Genomic DNA, 18,522 nt, shown 5'->3' with positions numbered 1-18,522 from the left:
GCTCGCCAGCACCGCCCGCCCCCGCTACCTCCTCCGCGGCACCTGCGGCCGCCGCGACGCGCCCGCACACCGCTCGGCACGGCTCGGCGGGGCACGGGCGGCGCGGTGAGTGGCGCTGCGGCGGCGCGGAGCGGAGCGGAGCGGTGCGGAGCTGTGCTGCGGGCAGAGCCCCCCGCGCCCCCCCGCCCGGCCCTCCTTCCGCAGGGCGGGGACGGGCACTGTGCGACCGTGCTGCCAGAGCCCGCACCGGGGCGGCGGAGCGCGGCAGTCCCGGCGGGAGAGAGTCGGGAGGCGCGGCGGCAGGGCGGCTTTGTTTCCCCTGCGTGTCCCAGCGCCGCTGCCGCCGGCCGCGGGAGGGGGTGCGGCTCCCCCGGTCCGGGCGTGCCGAAACCCGCGCCGCGCTCTGGCTGCCTCCGGAGAAGCGTTTGTTCCACGCGGTGCCCACGGCCCCATGCGCACATGCTCGCGTGTTTGTGCGGTTTTCCCTCCCTCTGTAGTGGAACCTGATTTTAAAACGAGGAAGGCGCGGCTCTAGAGAAAGAAAAGCGCTTCTGCGTAATCCGATCGAGAGATGGTAGTTAATGAGTAATTTTACAAAACAATATGTCAAACTCGTGTATTCACAAAATGTATTTAAGGACGCGAATTGGTAGTTTTATACCACGTTTGTAGCGTTTTGTACATTCAATTCTGTCTCGATGAAATATAGCTAGAAAAGAAAGGCTGGTAAAAATGCAAAGTTGCATTTGTACACGGCACTCTTAGAATTCGAAACTCTGCTTTTTAAAAAAAAGTATTTTTATGGACTTGCTAGTTCACGGTGGTATTGTGTGCTGTGCTTTTAATACTGTTGTGCACATACAAACCTCAGCAAGCAGGTCCATCCAAAAATGATGAAAAAGCTGGTTGCTGTTTCTTCCCTTGGAAACGAAGTCCTGATTTATTAGGATTTAATACTTAGTCTTTTCCAGTAGCATGAATGATTCCTTCAGTGAAGCGAGTATCTTTGATTTTCCATGCTTCCTCAATGTCATAACGTATTTTATTTCTTTGTGTGTTATTTGCAGAATGAAGCCCTTTCTGATTCACATCCATTTGTATCATGACTGCACTAAAGACAAGCCATACTACGGCGTGAATAACTTTGGAGTGGATTATCTCTTGCAGTTCATGTAATTAACGACTGCACACACCATCCAAATGGGCAAATAATTGATGTATCACAGACTTGTTTAGAAAGTCAAGATTTGATTTCATGTAACTGAAGTACATCTGGGGATTGTATTTTTCATATGTGTGTAAATATGAAGAGAGCAGTTCCTAGTGTTTGCCTTCCTACAGCTCTTCCATCTCATGGCTGCAGGGACAAAGACTGTTTTCCCTGCCTGCCTGGTATGTGGCATTAGATGCTACAGCCTTGTTCTTGCAAACATATGCTGCTTCAAGCAAGAAAAATCTATTGTGTACACAGGGGTTGACTGGGATGGTCAAGAAAGTGGCGTAGTATAAGTAAGTATGTTGAAAACATAATTCTGATTGCAGATCTTCAACGCAACGTACTACCTTCAGTGCTCAGTGCTGCATGGTCTGCTGTGCTTTGAGCTGAACCACATGTTCATAAATGTCCTACTGTCTTTTCAGAAATATTTTATAAGACATATCCTGAGTGCAGCAATACATAAGAAGACTCCAGTCATGCAGAAATACAGAGCTGGACATACATAGGTGTATCCTGGTAGCTGATGACCTTCCTTGCTTGTCTGTGAAGATACAGGTTTACTGGAGAGAGGAAAATTATTCTTTGTGCCCTGCATTATGGCTGCTCCATGAGCATCTCCACCTGGCTTTGTGATGGGTGTCTAATTTTCTATCTGGGATGTACCTAGCTCTTTATATACCTCTGGGTTTGGACTCCAAAGCAGAACTTGGTATAAAGTAATGTTTACTGTTTCAGCTATATTAAAGTGCTTGAGTAAGTTAGTGCATGAATCTTATAATCCACAGATTTTGGTGGAATCTCTTTAAAGGGATCTCAGACAGAAAGGTTTTCTCCATCCGTAGCACTATCCTTACAGGAACTCTCTTCAAGAAAGGGGCAGGAATCCTACTGGATGCTATGAGATGGTCTGCAAGATGGGAGCCATCTGCACTGAAGTTTCACGCCTTTGCAGCAGCTATAGTCTTTCAAAGCAAGCTTCATGTGGGAATGGAAAGGTATCTGGGGCATCTGCAGTGTGTATAATGAATAGTTCATACAAGGATACAATCCATAATATATCCTTACAGGAGAACAGGATAAAATTGTGGGTTTCTGTTGCTTGAAAATACACGCACATAGGGCAATAGCAGCAGGAAAGTACCCAGGGTTTAGGAACTGTGCTGAATTTTGTAAGCAATATGAACTGGCTCTTGTAATTAAAACGCCTTTATTCATTTTGTCAGGGAAAACATATTAACATTTGCTTTGTTTCCATTAGTGACCTGCAGTCTCTTTTTTGTATACATATTTGAGTTAAACTTCTTCAACTTTGGGGAAGTCAGGAAGCTGCAGACAGCAGGTGGATAGGAAAGTGCACCTCAGTACAGAGAGTGAACTGTGAAGGGAAACCTAGCATTGCCACCTCAGTTAAGCAAGTTCCCATAGTCAGGTGGTATATGGTATTAAATAATATGTGTAATTGTTTTATTTCTGCTAATTGTTGTTAGTGAAGTCTCCAAGTCTCCATCCTGTTTTCTGGCCGTAACTGGTGAATGTTCTTGAATATGTGATGTTTCCTTGAAAAAGCTGGAAAGTACTGGCAAGAAGCTAAGCAAACACTTAGGCATTGCATTCACCTTAAAATATGATGCAACAAGAAAAGGCATCATATTACCTTTCCTTTTGGGAATTGTGGCAGATATTTGCTCCCTGAGACTTTCCAACATCAATACCTTGGTTAATGCATTTGGACTTACAAAAAAATAGATAAGTGGTCCCATCCTTTGGTTTGGATCCTTTGGAATAATTAATCTACTCTGGTGGTCAAGAGTGTAAAGTCAACTTACAAGAAAAAATAAACAACAGAAAGGACCTTTTGGAGTACGCGTAACATGAATTCAGTGTGTTTTGTTCCTTTCTCTTTTTACCTTAAAGACCACATAGCCTCCATTTCTAAATGAACACGTGAAGCACCAGGATTACTAATTCAGCCTCAGGTCTTAAATCAATGGGATTTTTGCCTTCGGCTCCTTTGGTGGAGGACATGAAGTGAGGATGTGTCTGCAACATTCAGCCTAATCTAATAAAGAAAAGCAAAGCCTTCTGGGTAGAAAAAGCAGCAACTATGTATTATGCGATAACACCCAGTGTTAGGATCAGTTGCAGAAATATTTTCTTCATTGTGTGCTGGCATTAAAGACATTAACTGCTTATGAGATTGCATGCCTGAACTTAGAGTAAATGAAGGAGATGTGTTCATGGCTACATTTTGGATGTGCAGAGCCAGGATCTGTACTGCTGACTTCAGAGGAGTTGTGCAGAGGATGAGAGAGAGAGAATGCATCCTTTGGGAATAATTTAAAATAGGTATGTGCATGAATCCTGATTCATGTGATTGCGTGTCTGTGTCTGAGGGATAAATTGTCCTATTTTTTTTTTGGAAGGCTTCTCTGCAAACTGTGAAGGTTTATACTCTTGTTAAAATGTCCTGCTCATGTCCATGTTCTGTCTGCAGCTTTGCACAAAAAGAAGGGGAACAAAAAAACACATACACAACTTTCCAGTAAAAATGCACCATTTCTGTGTTTTTTAGTATATCTACAAGTGAATCAGAACTCACAGAAAAGTCCCCTTTACCCACCATCATCCTCTAAGCTGTAAAAAGGAGACAGACCTTAAGTTACACTGGTGATTTAAATCCACTTTTAAATTTTTTTTTTTTAAATTGTTAGTGGTACAAGAAACATATAATTCTGAAGGAGGCTAGAAAATACTTATTTATTTTAGCTGTATTCTTCACGATGGCTAAAACAATGGATGCAATTCCCAATATCAACACCAATTGGAATTTGCTGCTGATTTCTGTGAGGACAGGATTTCCTCCTCTGTACTACAAACTGGTCAGTTTTCTTCGTATGGTCACTTATTAATGGGGCTCCTCTGTTTGAGAGCACGTGTGATATGAACACAAATGCATTTTTCTTGGTGTTACAGTGTTAGAAGACTTCATAATAGCTATGTCATGTTAGGAACGGAACCTTGGAAGCATTTAATTTGCTTTCAAAACACAGGTTCGCATTTCATTTGTGGTACTGTGCTGTGTGTAAGCCTAGAAATGGGTGAATTGTAAGTGGTACTTTGGAATCAAAATTTCCATTATGCTTTTTTGTTTGTTTTGTTTGTTTTTGGTTTTTTTTTTGGTAACATATGATAAAATTTTAGTTGGGAAAAGAAGAACCTCCCTCTCTGTCAGATGTGGCATAGAATGTGGCTTCAGAATATACCCTTACCAGTTTCGCAGCTGTGCACTTTTTATATTTATCTTCAGAAATGAGAAACACTTTAGAATATTGTGCCCTAATGTAACACCAATTTTGTATGTTTAGTAGTAAACCAAATAAAACTTGATCTTGCTGATACTGCAAGATTTATTATACATAAGCTGGAGTATATTTTGATCAGATTTTCCTGTAAGAAAACCTGCTAGGATGAAAACATATTAAAATTCCACCAGAAGTGCATGTTCGCAAAGTTTTCCAGTGGAAGAAGAGGAATTTGAAATTTGTATTTCTTTAAGGTACACTGTATAATAGTCTATGCATTCATCTTTGTGGCAGTGCGCATGCACATGGTAAATCTGACATTTGTGTTCCAAAAAACTTAATAGTGAAGAAAGATATTAAGATTTGTTTTCTTCTTTAGTAAGGATGAAAAATGATGTGGTTTACGTTAAAAATAAGGAATGTAATTAATTAAGTGGGGTAAAACTTCTGATTGTGGTGTTGTACCTGTAAAGGATAAAAAATAGAAGGGGGAACAAGGCATTACTGGCAAACTTGGAGTGGGCAATGATGTTCTTGCATTGTTTTGGGAGTGTTTAGATTTGGAGGATAATGTGGAAACAGAATACAGTGTATTATCCTGAATACAGAAATCCCGGAAGATGTTCTTGGTTTACACATAAGGTGACAGATGTTGCAGAAAACCTGTGTGTACCTCTGTGTAAGGATAAGCAGCAGAGAACCATGCTGGGGAAATTCTCACTGTTCTGTGCAGGTAGACTGTGGGACTTGCTGATTAAAAAAAGAACAAGCTAAGAACACTGTGAGAGAACTGCCCTGGGCTCATCAATTTTTTGGACTTAACAGTGGATTGTGTTTTCCATGTCCCATAATTCTTGCAAAGATGATTCGTTGTTACACTCTGCAGTTCCTACTCACATTTCAAATGCAAATACCATTTTTCATCAGTAAGGGTGTTGTAAACTCTTGCCATTTTCATTCATTAGCCCTTCCTCTACCCCATATGTTTAAGTTTCACAGTCTTTTTTTGGATACTCTTGCTAGGGAAGAGGTGTAATATTTGACAGGCAAATGGTCAAGCTTGTCTTTGCTGCAGGTGGTGTTTGGCAAGAAGTGGCAGACAGATTTACAAACTGAGGAAATTTAATGTAACAGCATTCCCTTATATTTTAACTTACATTGGAATTGATCAGTACTGATGCCTTACCAAGATACTATTGTTCTGCATACTGAAATATTGTTAGATTTTGCTTATAAGAAAATTGCTTCTGTGTAATTAAATGATGCCATGAAATACAGGTTCTGATTCTATTTCAGCAGTATAATATGTATAATAAAATGTGTCTGCCTTTAGCAGCACATAGACTCCAACTTCAATTCTGCAGGTTGAAAATCAGCTTTCTTAGGCCTGGGCATACCCAGATAGGATAGATATAAGTATATTCTACCATTTTAAGGTCTATTGTTTCCTTGTTACATCTGATTTCAAAGGGAAAAGGAGGGTTTCTTGATTGGTTTTTGCTTACAATGTTTGTTTACTGTAAACCTTATCAAGAGCACCCTGATGTCTTGTTTCCATTACTCGGTTTCCTTCTAATTTACACAGAGAATTTCTTTAGTCTGTTAGTTTTGTTCCTGTTGCTTCTGAGACTGAGATTTGTATTCAGTGACTGTGCCTTATATTCTTCCCTGTTTTCTCTTGCTCTCTCTTTTCCAAGCTAAACTAGCCAAACTCTTTTAGGTTTTTCACTGTTGAGAGACCCATCCTCTAACCGTTGTGATTCGGATCATCAGGCCCTCTCCCAGCTTGAATCCACCTTTCCTGGGCTTGACTTAACAGAAAGGTAGGTGGTGCTCCAGGGGTCGAAGAGCTCTACGGGAGGACTTTTTCAAAAGTCTTCTATGCTGACATTAAGTTGACACTGATAATTTTCTTTGCTGGAAGTACCTTGACTGATGTCCTGTGCTCTCATTCTGGTAGCATCAGATGGTGTCGTGGCCTCTGGTGCAAATATTTACCTACCCTAAATATTTATCTTGAGGAGCAAGTTTACCTTTATAATAAAAGGGGAGAAATGGACAATTCTGCATGGCCATTCAGAGACGTTGATACAATTTCTATTATTTAGTTTATATGTTGGTTGTCTGTTAAAATGTGCTGTCCAAATTAATGTCCTTAGTTTTGTTAACCTCCTTTCTAATTTCTACATTGTTGGTGATGTTTAAGATTGGTGATAATACTATTTGAAGGTCCCATGGCTGATCACCTCTTAGTAAACTCCTTTATCCTAAAGTTTTCTTTTCACTATTACTCCTCATGTACCCGTCAAACAATAAATGTTACCACATCTGGCAACTCCTGTACAAATTGCCAGCATTTGTTGCTTAAATAATAGTTTCCCATGTTCGTCTCATTTAAGTTCTTTACTGAGTGACATGTGAACTTGATCTAGCTAATTATCTAAAAAATTCAGATGGCTTTTAAAAGAAAGAGTGAAGTTATCTGGGTAGAATCAAATTCTAGTAAATCCCAATTGTTTTCTCCCATTTTCCAAGCACACATGAAGCTTATGAAGCTTTCTAGTCTGTATTTGTTCTAAAACGTAGTATATTATTGAAGTTGAGACTGTAGGTGACTGGCTGAACAGTTAGAGAAACTTCTCCCATGTCTTTCTTAAATATAAACAATGTTCATTTTGTTCTTCTGAAGCACATCTTAGGATAGAGACTGTCTTTGCCGCAGCAAGATCTTTGGAATTTCATCTCTGCTCCACTTTTTTTGGTTTGTTTTCTTTTTTTCCTTTAACCATCCTACACTTGATGGCATTGTCATTGTTCTATAGAAAAGTGAATCAAGTATTAATTTAGTTAAAGAGGATCTTTGATCATAGTATCATATTCAGTATGTGTGTGCAATGGACTTTTTAAAAATTTATTAATGCATTTAATGATCATGTGAAGGAATTGCAGGCTCTTGAACTCTCTAGTTCTCTCAAGTTTTTAAAATTTGATCTTTTACAAGAAACAACTAATTTGATTTAAAGTGAGTTGACTGGTGAACATTCAAATAATATTTTAGCAGCTAGAAAATAGAAATAGAAATAGAAAAATAGAATAGAAAAAAACCCCTTGACTACAGTAGTTTGGTTTATTGGCTGCGTGGTGAAGATATACCCATCATTCACGTGCTGAAGTAGCCAGAACTGACAGCAATCAGTAGTATGTTTTTCTGCATGTGGAAAAGTTCAGGAAAAAATGCAAGGTCCTGACATATCTTTCCGCCGTGTAACGCTGTAGACTGTGCCTGCCATCCTGTCTGGTAGCCCATATCAGACTCCAGCTCTATCCCATTAGAATCTTTCTGTTCCAGTCTGATTTTAATCCTTTTTTCCTGAAGTCTGTCACATCATTAGTATGTGAAACTATTGCAGTCGTAACCGTTACTTCATTTTATCAAAATGCTTTAAAATTTAGGTAAGTATCTTTTCCAAGCTCTGTTTTTGTCTTGGTTGCAGTTTTATCATGTCTCTGTTACTCCTTGAAGATCCATTTTATCATGATCTCTGCAGTTAGTTTCAGTGTCAATACACATAGCATCTCCTAATGTTACAAGAAGATAAATCTTGCTTGCATTTAACAAGTGATTCTTTAGGCTTTTCAACTGCAGTTACCTTCTCTGTTTTTTTTTTCCTAAGAATATTGCTGTGATGATACTGAACAGCAGCCCAGGATATCTAAATTCAGTTTATGGCTTGGCTTTGTAGAAATCTTTTTCAAATGTTCTTATGCAGATCACCTTTTCAATGCCTCTTTCGATGCCCGGGAAAATGAAGGCACTTCCTGGGGGCATATTTATCAATGCTTGGCAAAGGCTCAAGTAATTTAGTAGCAAATACAGTAGAAATAGTGACTGGTTATGGTTCAATCCTCAGAACAGCAGATAATACATGGCCAGATATATTTTGGTTTGAATCAAAAAATGCAAGATTAGAAAAATTTCAAAATACATCAACCATTTTGTAGCATAAATGCTATCCATGCCTTTCCCAATAGTCGTTGTTGTTGTTGTTATTATTATTATCATCATTACTGTTATTATTATTGTTATTGTTATTATTATTGTTATAGCTCTTGGCGTATTTTCAGGTAAATATGCACCGCTATTCAAATTTTAATTTTATATTGATATATGTAAAAGGGAATCTTTATCACCTGAAGAAAAGGTTTTGTCAATAATTTCTGTTATGAGATCCTGCTTTCAGACTGATGTTCTCGTTGTTATTTATTAATTTAGTAAAAATTTCCTTGTTCTTGTATTTCTTACCATATAGTTGAAGGAAACTGCCATATTTTGGGCATTCATTCCAAGAATTCTCAGAACTTTGCTTCTACACTCCAAGTTTAGGACATGTGATTTACCATTTGAAAGCCTGTGCTGTTTGAGTCTCATTGTCGCATAAAACACTACCTTTTCTCAAGTAATGGTATTAAAATAATGGGTCTCTGGTTCATATAGCTGTGATTTTCCTACAGTTAGAATGGTAAATTCACCCAAGACCCCATATCATAACAATTATTAAAAATAGAGATGATGCAAAGCCAGTAATGGATGATGATAGAAAAGTAAAACGGCAGAGAAAGACACTGAAAGAATTGTGCTAAATGGAGGACTCGGGAGATTTACAGTTACAGACTATAAATAATTGCAGAGATAATAGTATAAATGAAAGAAGGGAATTAACTGCATTCTCAGAAGAAAGAAAGACAAGGTGCAATGGCCTGAAGCTGGAACAGGAAAATCTCAAGTCATAAGAGAGTGTTTCTTACAGTGGGAGTAATTGTGCAGTGAACTAGAGGGCAGTGCAGTGGCACTGCAGATGGGTTACTGAGGCCATGAGTGTTCCTGCTGGACAAATTAGGTGGCGTGGATGAGCTTCTCCAGCTGCTAGTTATTTCAAGAACTTACAAAAGTCAATCTGTTTCTCTACATCATCTTCATAAATCCTTCTACAGCTGCCAGTCATGTTGGGCCAATGGGCTGTCATACAGAAATGCCTCTGTGCAGCCAGGATCGTGAACCTCAGTGGCTCCAGTGAGAGAAGTGTCTATCTTGTCTCATTTTCTACTGAAAATTAGTATGCTTTCTGCTCTGGTTTTGCCAGCAGACCCCATTTTTCTCTCACTGTTGCTTACTCAGTGAGTAAGTTCTCATTATCATCTTCATTGTCATGTTCAAGTGCACTGCAGTGCTTATCTATTGTGTAAGCACCAGCAAAAGCAGGCAAGAAAGGTCCAGTGTGACCCTAACCTATTCCTTCTTCCTATGTATCTCACTCCATTTGTTGCTGTGCTAGTGACACCATCTATTTCTGACTAATTCCAGCAGGTGAATGTAGCTGGGGGCTTATCTAAGCTTTACTTGGGTTATTTGGAGGAAAAAGAAAAAAAGAGAGTTAAGGTCTGCTTGCATTTGGCTTGGCTATAGCAGAAGCCCTTGTAGTTCCAGGGAAAAACACAAAAAAAATCTTCAGAAAACTCCTGATCCCTTTTCATCTCCTGTTGGGAATTAGAAATTCTAGGTCTTCATTAGTGCAAATTGCCAAGAAAAACTACCCCTGTTTTTTCTTTGATGGCTTTTTCTAGGTAGTCATTCCTGTGATGGGAGAAAGCAGGAAATGTCATGCACTGGTCTCCAGGCTGTCCACCAGTTTCAACAGCTGGTACTTGATGGTTTGCCCTTGTTCATAGTTGTTACACTGTCGTAACAATCAATGAGACTTCCTGCTTTTAACCTGAAAGTTAGCTCAGAAATGGTTTTAGGCTCCAAATAAACAGCCCCAGCAAGAAACTGCAGCCTGGGAACATGACTGTTTAACTGCAAAATGGGAATGCGACCAAGGTTGGTGCTGCATGCTGCTTTTCAGCTGGAGCTGGAAGGCCCATCTGCAGGGTTAAGATCAGAGCAAGAGTCAGCCCTTTGTCAGCATTCTTTAAGTGGCTGCAGGATCTGCTCTTTTTCATATTTATTTTTCAGGGAGAATGTTCTTTGGTGCCTTCTGACAGGCTGTGCTCCACAGATATCAATAATTTAAGCTTTGCGACAGTTCTGTGAAGGAACTCGTGCATATGAGCCTGAGGGACAGCCACAGGACTGGTTCAGCAGGAAGGCAATTGCCATGTTAAGCTGCCCTGATTGTTTATCCACTTCTTGCTGCCTCACTGCGCCATGGAGTCCTTAGCCGTGTTTTATTTGTTTTCACCTCTCAGTGCAGTTACTGTCTCAGAAATTGGTTCTGGACTAGTGATCCCCAGGAGCAGTGAATCTGAGGGAGAAAGCTTTGGGTTTGAAGAAGTGCAAGCACCTAAATCTTCCCAGACATCCTTAGGCTTGTCAAGCAGGGGCATCTCTATGTTTCAGGGCCAGCCCTCTGTGGGTAGGGAAGTACTAAATTTCTCTTGTTCCAAATGGATGACACTTTCCAACCGAGATCACATCTCAACCTTTTTAAGGAAATGTTGATGAATATTTTCTATGCAGTTTTAGATGTGCTTTTCCCTATTAGTTCAATTTGAATCCAGATTTTTAAATCAGTCAACATATATGAGCTTTATATTGGGGTACAGATTCTACATTTGGTCCTTAAATAGAAGAATCTTGCTACCCACTCTGAAAATTAAGGACTTTTTGTGTAGTTGGAAACTGGGGGCTTCTGGTTTTCTGCTTTTTACCCCTATGTAACTGTGAGCCAAAAGAATTCTCAGAGCAGTATCTTGCCAAAGGCACACCTGGCAGCTGCCTGGGTATAGCTAGCTGCTGTGTTTCTGATTTTAGTATGGCTATAAATGAAGCAACAAACTCTTTTTCGCACTCTTCAATTTTGGCTAAGGATGTTGTATTATTTAGCTTTGCTTTGGCAGCTGGGGAAGTGTTTATACGGTTGCTTAACTAATTAGTTTCACTTTTATATTTTAAGAGCTTGCTAATAGTTCAGTCAATTACTTTAACAAAAAGCACCTATAATACCCATGAATTGAAATGCTCTGTCAGTGTAGCAAATGTGTTGTTAAGAATCTGCATATCTGCCTGCATGAAGGTAGTATATAACATTCTGTATGTAAGCTGGAGACAGAGCATCCCAAGTGAAGAAAAAACTTCAAAAAATAAATATATGTAAAGTGTAGTTGTTCCTTAGAAACCCAAAGTATACTGATGTGAATCATCAGGGAATTGTCTTACTACTATGACAGAATTAACTCTTATATACTATTATTTTATAGCTGTTTTCATCATTATTAATTATTATTAATAATTAATACTAGTTACATAATAAAATCTTAACATCTCCACTGAATTTTTTAAGGCTTCCACTGAGACTTTTATGAGACTCGGGGGTGAGCAAAGGCTGATGTTAGTATTTGCCTTTGTAAACTTACATCTGGCTAAGCCAGACCTATGGAACAACTAGGCTAGAACTGCTTCTCCAAAGTAATCTGATCCAACTCCTGCCTCTAGAGAAGGCTGATAATCCTAGGTTGCTCTTGATATAGGAAAAAGCATGTCTTAACATGTTTTTTAAACCTTCCAACAATGGACACTCCAGGTCTTTTTCTGCATCAGAACATCATTGTCTCCTTAATTTGTTACCTGCATTTTTCCACCTGATGTTTAAGATCCACTAAGCCTTATAGAGAGGAAGCTAAGGAAGCAACGTTTGTGTTATGTTTTGGACAAGATTGAGAGGCTGTGAGAGTATCTTTGCAAATTTAAATTACATACTTTTATTCCTGGTTAAACAAGGCAGATGGTTACAGCATGCCTGTCTAAGGTACGAAGAAATTTTCAAGGGCACTTTTAGTGGAGGTGAAAACTTCAGTTAACAGCTGTTTTGTGTGCCAGAAGCAGTCCTAGGATTATGCACAACTTCACCAGATGAACTGATCTGAATGTGATTTGGCAAAAGCTCATACCAGAAGTCAAAAGGATCTGAGTCCAGTGAATAAAATGCTTAGTGTACACACTGCCAACTGGGCTCCTTACTTCTAGCAGTCATGACGCAGGTGGGTGATGAAATCCAGCCTCTGCTAGCCAGAGGGTGGGAAGCAGGGAGCAGGATGGCAGCCAGCAGCTTGCTCCCTTTCCCATGCACAGCTTGTCCCCCTTCAGCCTCCAACTCTGGTGAAAAGGGACAAGCCAGAGCCCTCTCGGGCTCCTGTCCCAGACCTCTGCTGTTTCCAAGGGAAAGTTTTCCATGACATGGTCCTTTTGCACTCGCAGATTGCAAAGCAGGAACAAAGTCAGGTGACATCTACCCCTGTACTAGAGGCCTCTGCAAGCTCTGGATCATTGTTTTGAAGTGGTTGATTCATGTGGTAGCAGATAAGAGTTCTGTACTGCAGTTCTTCACTGCACCAGGCCACAGGGCAGAGGCTGGCACCGTATATAAACATCTTGCTTCCCTCTCAGTCCCACCTTTTCCATTCAGTAGCTCCCACATGTTCATGCAAAAAAGCGAGTTTTCTGTCATTGAAACATCAGCATATCAAAATTGTGTTTGCAGGAGCAATGTGGTTAAACAACATTCATGGCCAAATTCACTTCTCCCCTGTTCTCATTTGTAGACATGAACGTCACACTTCTGATTTGAAAGGTCAGACTAGGTAAGTTTTTATAGTTTGCCTCACCAGAAAGATGCCTGAGGTTGTTGTCTTCACCGGTAATGTCAGAAGTAAAAACTTACTTGAGCACTTGCTGATGTAGAATTTATTGTTTATTTACACTCACACTTGTTAGGTGGCTTGACATAAAATGTATAACATTCTACTTCCACCTAAATTCCTTGATTTGAATAGTTATCAGAAGCAGGATTGCACAGGAGAGCACATGTTATGAGAACAATACCTCCATTAGGACCTACTAACATTGTAATCTAATTTGAGTTTAAAGAAAGACCTACATATTAATATCCAGTACAGTAGGATAGCTGAATGCATTTTTATAATACAGAAACACTGATCTCTGACAGAAGGTCAGAGCATTTGTGTTTCAGGTATTTATGTATCTGTGTTATTTACTTTGCCATTTTTAACAGGTACAATATTTCAGTTGAATTAATATTTATCTCCTTAGATAGGCTTTATTTTATTTAGTTGTTCTTTGTTTTGGCTTTTTTTTTATTTTGTTATTTGGATGTTAAAAAATTACAAAAACATGATTTGTTAATTAAGGAATAATTCCTTATTTGGAACCAAATTTTTGTCTTGAAACACTGAGGACACAAAGGAGCCTTAATTTTTTCCTAGTGGCCTAGATTAAGGGTAATGTTTTAACTGCAGTGATCAGTCATGGCCTATATCAGAAGCTCAGAATCTCATAGGCGCTAATGTATTTCCCATCAGGGCAGGGATGTGAGTTGGGATGCTCTGCTACCTTAGCTTTAGGCTGAGGGAACCCAGAGCACAAGAGATTCAATAACCTTCCCAATGTCGTGGCAGGACCTCTGTGACAGAGCAGGATTTGGGTAGCAGCTGTTAAGATCCTTTCTCTGAGTGGTGCAGCTAGAGCCCTGTAAAGAGCTGGTGCATGTTTCCATATGGACTAGATTAGCTGCATCGCACGTTAAAAACGTGCTATTAGCTATTTTTTCCTAATGCAGTCTGCTGCACTGGTGTAATGTGTGACAAAGTTACATTAGCAGGAATTTTTTACCATCAAATGCAGCTAAACTGCAAATCTTGCAAGAATGCTTCTGTTCACATGTAAGCCCAGCTCTTGCCCTCCTTGGAGTTGATGGAAATCCCTCCTTTTATATAGTGGCTTCTTCACTGTGCTCAGATTTCCCTCTGTTCCTGTTGAAAACATCTCCTAGAGGCATATTTAAGTGAGTCACGGTAAAGATACCTAAAGGGAGTTTAAAGTATCAAGTTTAGCTTGCTTGTTTTAACTCTCACTTCTGTTCCTGGGTCACGTAGGCAGTTTTAAACACTCCTTGCTCATTCTTATGCAAATCTGAATACTAGTCCTCGAGCCAGATCTCAGTTATGTATACAGTGTGGCAGCTGGTGCTTGCTCCCATTCCCAGAGGGGGAAAATATTGATTGTGTATTTTTTGCTATCGGATTTTGGTAACTGAGCTCTTTCCTTCAGTGCAGGCAAACTGTATTCAGCCATTAACTGCAGTAGCTCAATTAAATAATTTGAAGGTTTCTGCTTTCATTGTGCTAGTTGGTATGCTTAAATATGTATTTTTTAGAGCCAACAGAGTTCTTCCAGCTTTTTAATAACACACAAATAATGGTACCTTTTCTAATAGAAGTTGGTTTTCAGTATCAAGCTTGTGAATCATGCTTCCTAATTCCGATTTAAATACGGTATTATGAATATTGAGACAGGTGCAAGGTACATAATGGCAAATAATGCAGACAATTTCTAAAAAAATGAAGCAACTGCTTGTGACCAAGTATGCAGGAAATTAAATAAGTCCTAACTGACCTTTTTTAACATTAGATAGCTGTTACACAGTAAAGGCACAGAATTATATAATAACTTAGTCAGAAAAAATATCTGAATTTCTTTTTGAGATATCACATGTGTTAATTGTACAGGCTTACTTCTCATAGGAAATTTCAACATTCATCTAGCATGGAGATATTTGCCAGACACACCTAAGTTGTCTGAATAGCTGCCTAACATACATGGTGTGCCTATTCCCCACTTGAAATACCACGTTTTGATTTCTGCCTGACTTGCACAATAGTAAGGCTATTTCTCCCTCCCATTCCTGTTCTGACTTTCGATTACTTGTTCCTGCTGGAAGTACTCTCTCACATTTAATTATAGCTGCCATTTTCTGCTGTATACTTTATACAGAATTCTTATGCATAGACAGAGAATAGTCTTGCTTTTCTTTTTCTACACTTATTTTGTGTTCTGTTTGCATAACCTTACTTGTTTTCAGATATATGGAGCTTCAGGGATTCAGCTTTGTCAACAGGTCTTAAGTGAGAAAAACAGGAGTGGGGGGAGTGAAAGAACTGAGTTAAGCTCCAGTTGTATTAATAAAATGATACAAATAAGAAAAATACTTGCTTTTGTGTCAGTGGTGGTGTGGAAATAATTGCAGTATCCCAGCTGAAGTGTGCAGTAAGAACTGGGAAAAATCAATGATGGCCAAGTTAGAAAACATGTTAGCCTTTATTTATGTTGAACTAAGAGTGCAGTGATGTGAACTAAAACACTCATTAGCAGTATTACATGGTAGTAATTTGTATAGGTTTATTGATGTCTTTAAAAAAAAGCTTAGCTGAACAGGACTTTCATAATGCATGTTTTCTTGAATAAAAAATATGGCCAAATTTTAGGTTTGTGAGACATAACAGTTACAAACATCATGATGCCTTTGCATGCATTGTAAGACAATGGTAATTAAAGGAATATTCCTCAAACCACATGGAAAGGGGTGGTCCCTGCAGCAAGGAACAGCCATGTCTATTCTATGATTTATTACAAGTAAACAAGATGACAGGGTGGCTTGTATAATGCAGAAGGTTCCCTTTGCCACAGAAGGGAAGGTTAGGTGAAACACATGGCATATATGTTGAAACCTAGAATAGAGTCTTTGCAGATACTGAGATCTTGTGGAGAGAAGCTGTAGCCTGCAGTCTGATGACATCATGAACATGTGTCTGTGGTTGGTTGAGATCGTGCATGAATGCCCTCTGCATGTATGCTCAGCTTCCTGGACACCAGCCAGCTGCAGCCCAAAAACATGTTTGTAAGGCCCAGCCCAGATCGCTCAGCCTCTGCACAGAGCTTATTAGCTTGGGCGCAGCGTCACCCTAGCAAGGTCACAAGGGTTTTCAGTTTGGTGCTGGCTAGAGGCCCATTAGATTGGTACAGGCAAAGGGAGCTCCTGTGTACTTTTTGTAGCTCGTTTATCCACATCCCATAAGAGCTTACGAGGATAAGCAGTAACAGAGGTTAAGAAAAATTAATAGAATGAACAAACCTTTTGAACAAACCTATTTTTATTAAGCAAGTTTGTATGCAGACTGGCTCATTCATATACTGTGAGAGGCCATAGAAAGAAAGGTAAAAGGCTTTTACTTAAAGGCAGGCTAACATACACTTAAGGTAGTGCTATGCCAGCCTTGTCCTGGGCAGGGCTTGCAAGCACACCTGAGCTGTGGGACGGCTTTGGCACTGGCTGCTTAGCCAGCTGCAGCTGGCTGCTCCTGCAGATGTCCCTGTGCCTGACTGCTGCTCCCCACGGCTTGGTGTTCCAGGGGTGACTTGTGTGCAGCCACATGGGGAACTGGGCTGGCCGACCACCTGGCTAAACCCCAGTAGTTTCCTTTTGCTGGCATTCAGCTGAGCAGCTTCCAAATTCCAGCCCCTCTGTGTGGCCACCTGAGCAATGGCACAGAGGGATGGTGGCTGTGGGCAGGGAGAAGGGATGAAGCCACTCATTCCAGTGCAGCACACATCTCCTCCTGTGCTGCCTGCACAGCCATCCCTGCATACTGCCTACCACCCCTGGAGTATGCTTGCATGGCCCAACATCAAATTACTGCCCTCCCTGAGGCACAGCACAGCCCAGGGGTTGTGGGCACTGCTTCTGAGTCCCCATCTGGCTTGCAGTGGATCCAGGTTTGCAAAAAATAGGAATAACTGGAATCTAAGCAATGCCACTACAATTTATCCTGACAATATCTATGTGGTGGTTTTTTGTTTTGTTTTGTTTTGTTTTTACCCTTGTATAAATACTTAGTTTTATGAAACAGATGCATTAGGGGTTTTTTTGCCTGATGTTACTTTTCCTGGAGTCCTGAAAGCTGTGTTAGGCCCATCACAGGAACTGAACTTTGAGTACATGGTATTCAGAATGAAGTCTTTTGCAGGGAGATGACCTTGATACTTTCCAGATAGTAGCAGGAAAGGTTTAGGGTTTTTTAAGATCATCTTAAAAAAATTAAAAAGTTGAGTGGATTGGAGAATCAACTTTTAATGTTTTTGCAGAAGAGAGGACTTACTAATGGGAAGCAGCTCCACAGTTTCCTGCTTTCATGTGTCATCAGTGCCTTTTGTGAAAGTCTTATGCTTTGACAAATACTGATTGTTGGAAGTTGAAGATGAGGTAGTATAAAATAATTTGATTTTATTTTGATGGATGATCTGTCAAAAGCAGGCACAGCCTTAATGACAAACTGTGATCGTGGTATCTTAGTAGCTGGGAAATAAAGTTTATTCTCCAGTGTAAGGTAATATGCTGAACATACTATGACAGGCCTTTTAGGCACTGTGTATGGTTACTGTCACAGTTATGCTGTGGAATAGTACTTAGTTCTTCAGTAAGAAGTATCCCTTGAGGAATAGAGGTGAAGCAAGACTAGAATTCTCATAGTTTTAAGTTACACATTTTTCTATAAATAGAGTGCCTATTAAAATGGAAAAATAGAGCACTTATTAAAACTGCCGTGGATTTCAGTGGGAACTGAAGTGGGTCATAGGTCTGCATAGAAACTCAAAAGAATAATGAAATTTTATGTATGGAACTGCCTGCACAATGCCCCAGATTCTTTGTCAGGTTTTGTAATGTTCTTCTTCCACATAGATTTGAGTTCCTGCAGTGACTCTTGATCTACTAGTGTTCGTATTTATAATGTGTTTCAACAGAAAGGTATGATTAGTCTTGTGTTCTGGATATTGGCTTGTCTCTGGGGGTGACTTTTTTCAGCTCTTGTTATTTATGTCTTACCCACAAGCGCAGAAGTTGCATAGTAACCAACCTCACTGACAGGAAGGTTGCCTTATATCACTGTGGCATAGTGAAGGTGGCAAGAGACACACTTGAGTTCAAATTATGTTTACAACTTTTGAATTATTAAGGTTCTTTATGTTGCCAGTGTGGTGTAGGAGTGCCAAGGAGAGATGAAGGACTTGTGCCTACACCTGCATCAACAGAGGGGCAATGGGATTAGCAGCTGACAACAATAACTAAGGTACTGAATAAACAAAACCAGGTG

At 39.9% G+C, this 18,522-nt stretch overlaps 1 long non-coding RNA gene across 4 annotated transcripts in view; it reads left to right on the top strand.

Annotated features, from left to right (window-relative positions):
• The first annotated feature begins 42 nt into the window (after window positions 1–42).
• The window catches only part of LOC117010785, a 118,502-nt gene continuing 100,022 nt past the window's right edge, over window positions 43–18,522 (top strand). For 2 of the 4 annotated variants that reach the window (XR_004420757.2, XR_004420759.1), the window contains exons 1-3: window positions 43–105; window positions 1,068–3,565; window positions 6,242–6,344. This is a non-coding gene — a long non-coding RNA (uncharacterized LOC117010785). Of the gene's footprint in view, window positions 106–378; window positions 575–1,067; window positions 3,566–6,218; window positions 6,345–18,522 lie in introns of those variants that run through there. The other 2 variants (XR_004420758.2, XR_004420760.2) reach the window with 2 other exon arrangements.

This window comes from Catharus ustulatus, chromosome Z (genome assembly GCF_009819885.2).
Source record: "Catharus ustulatus isolate bCatUst1 chromosome Z, bCatUst1.pri.v2, whole genome shotgun sequence".
Taxonomy (NCBI): Eukaryota; Metazoa; Chordata; class Aves; order Passeriformes; family Turdidae; genus Catharus; species Catharus ustulatus.
This window is presented reverse-complemented; position numbering and strand designations above follow the sequence as displayed.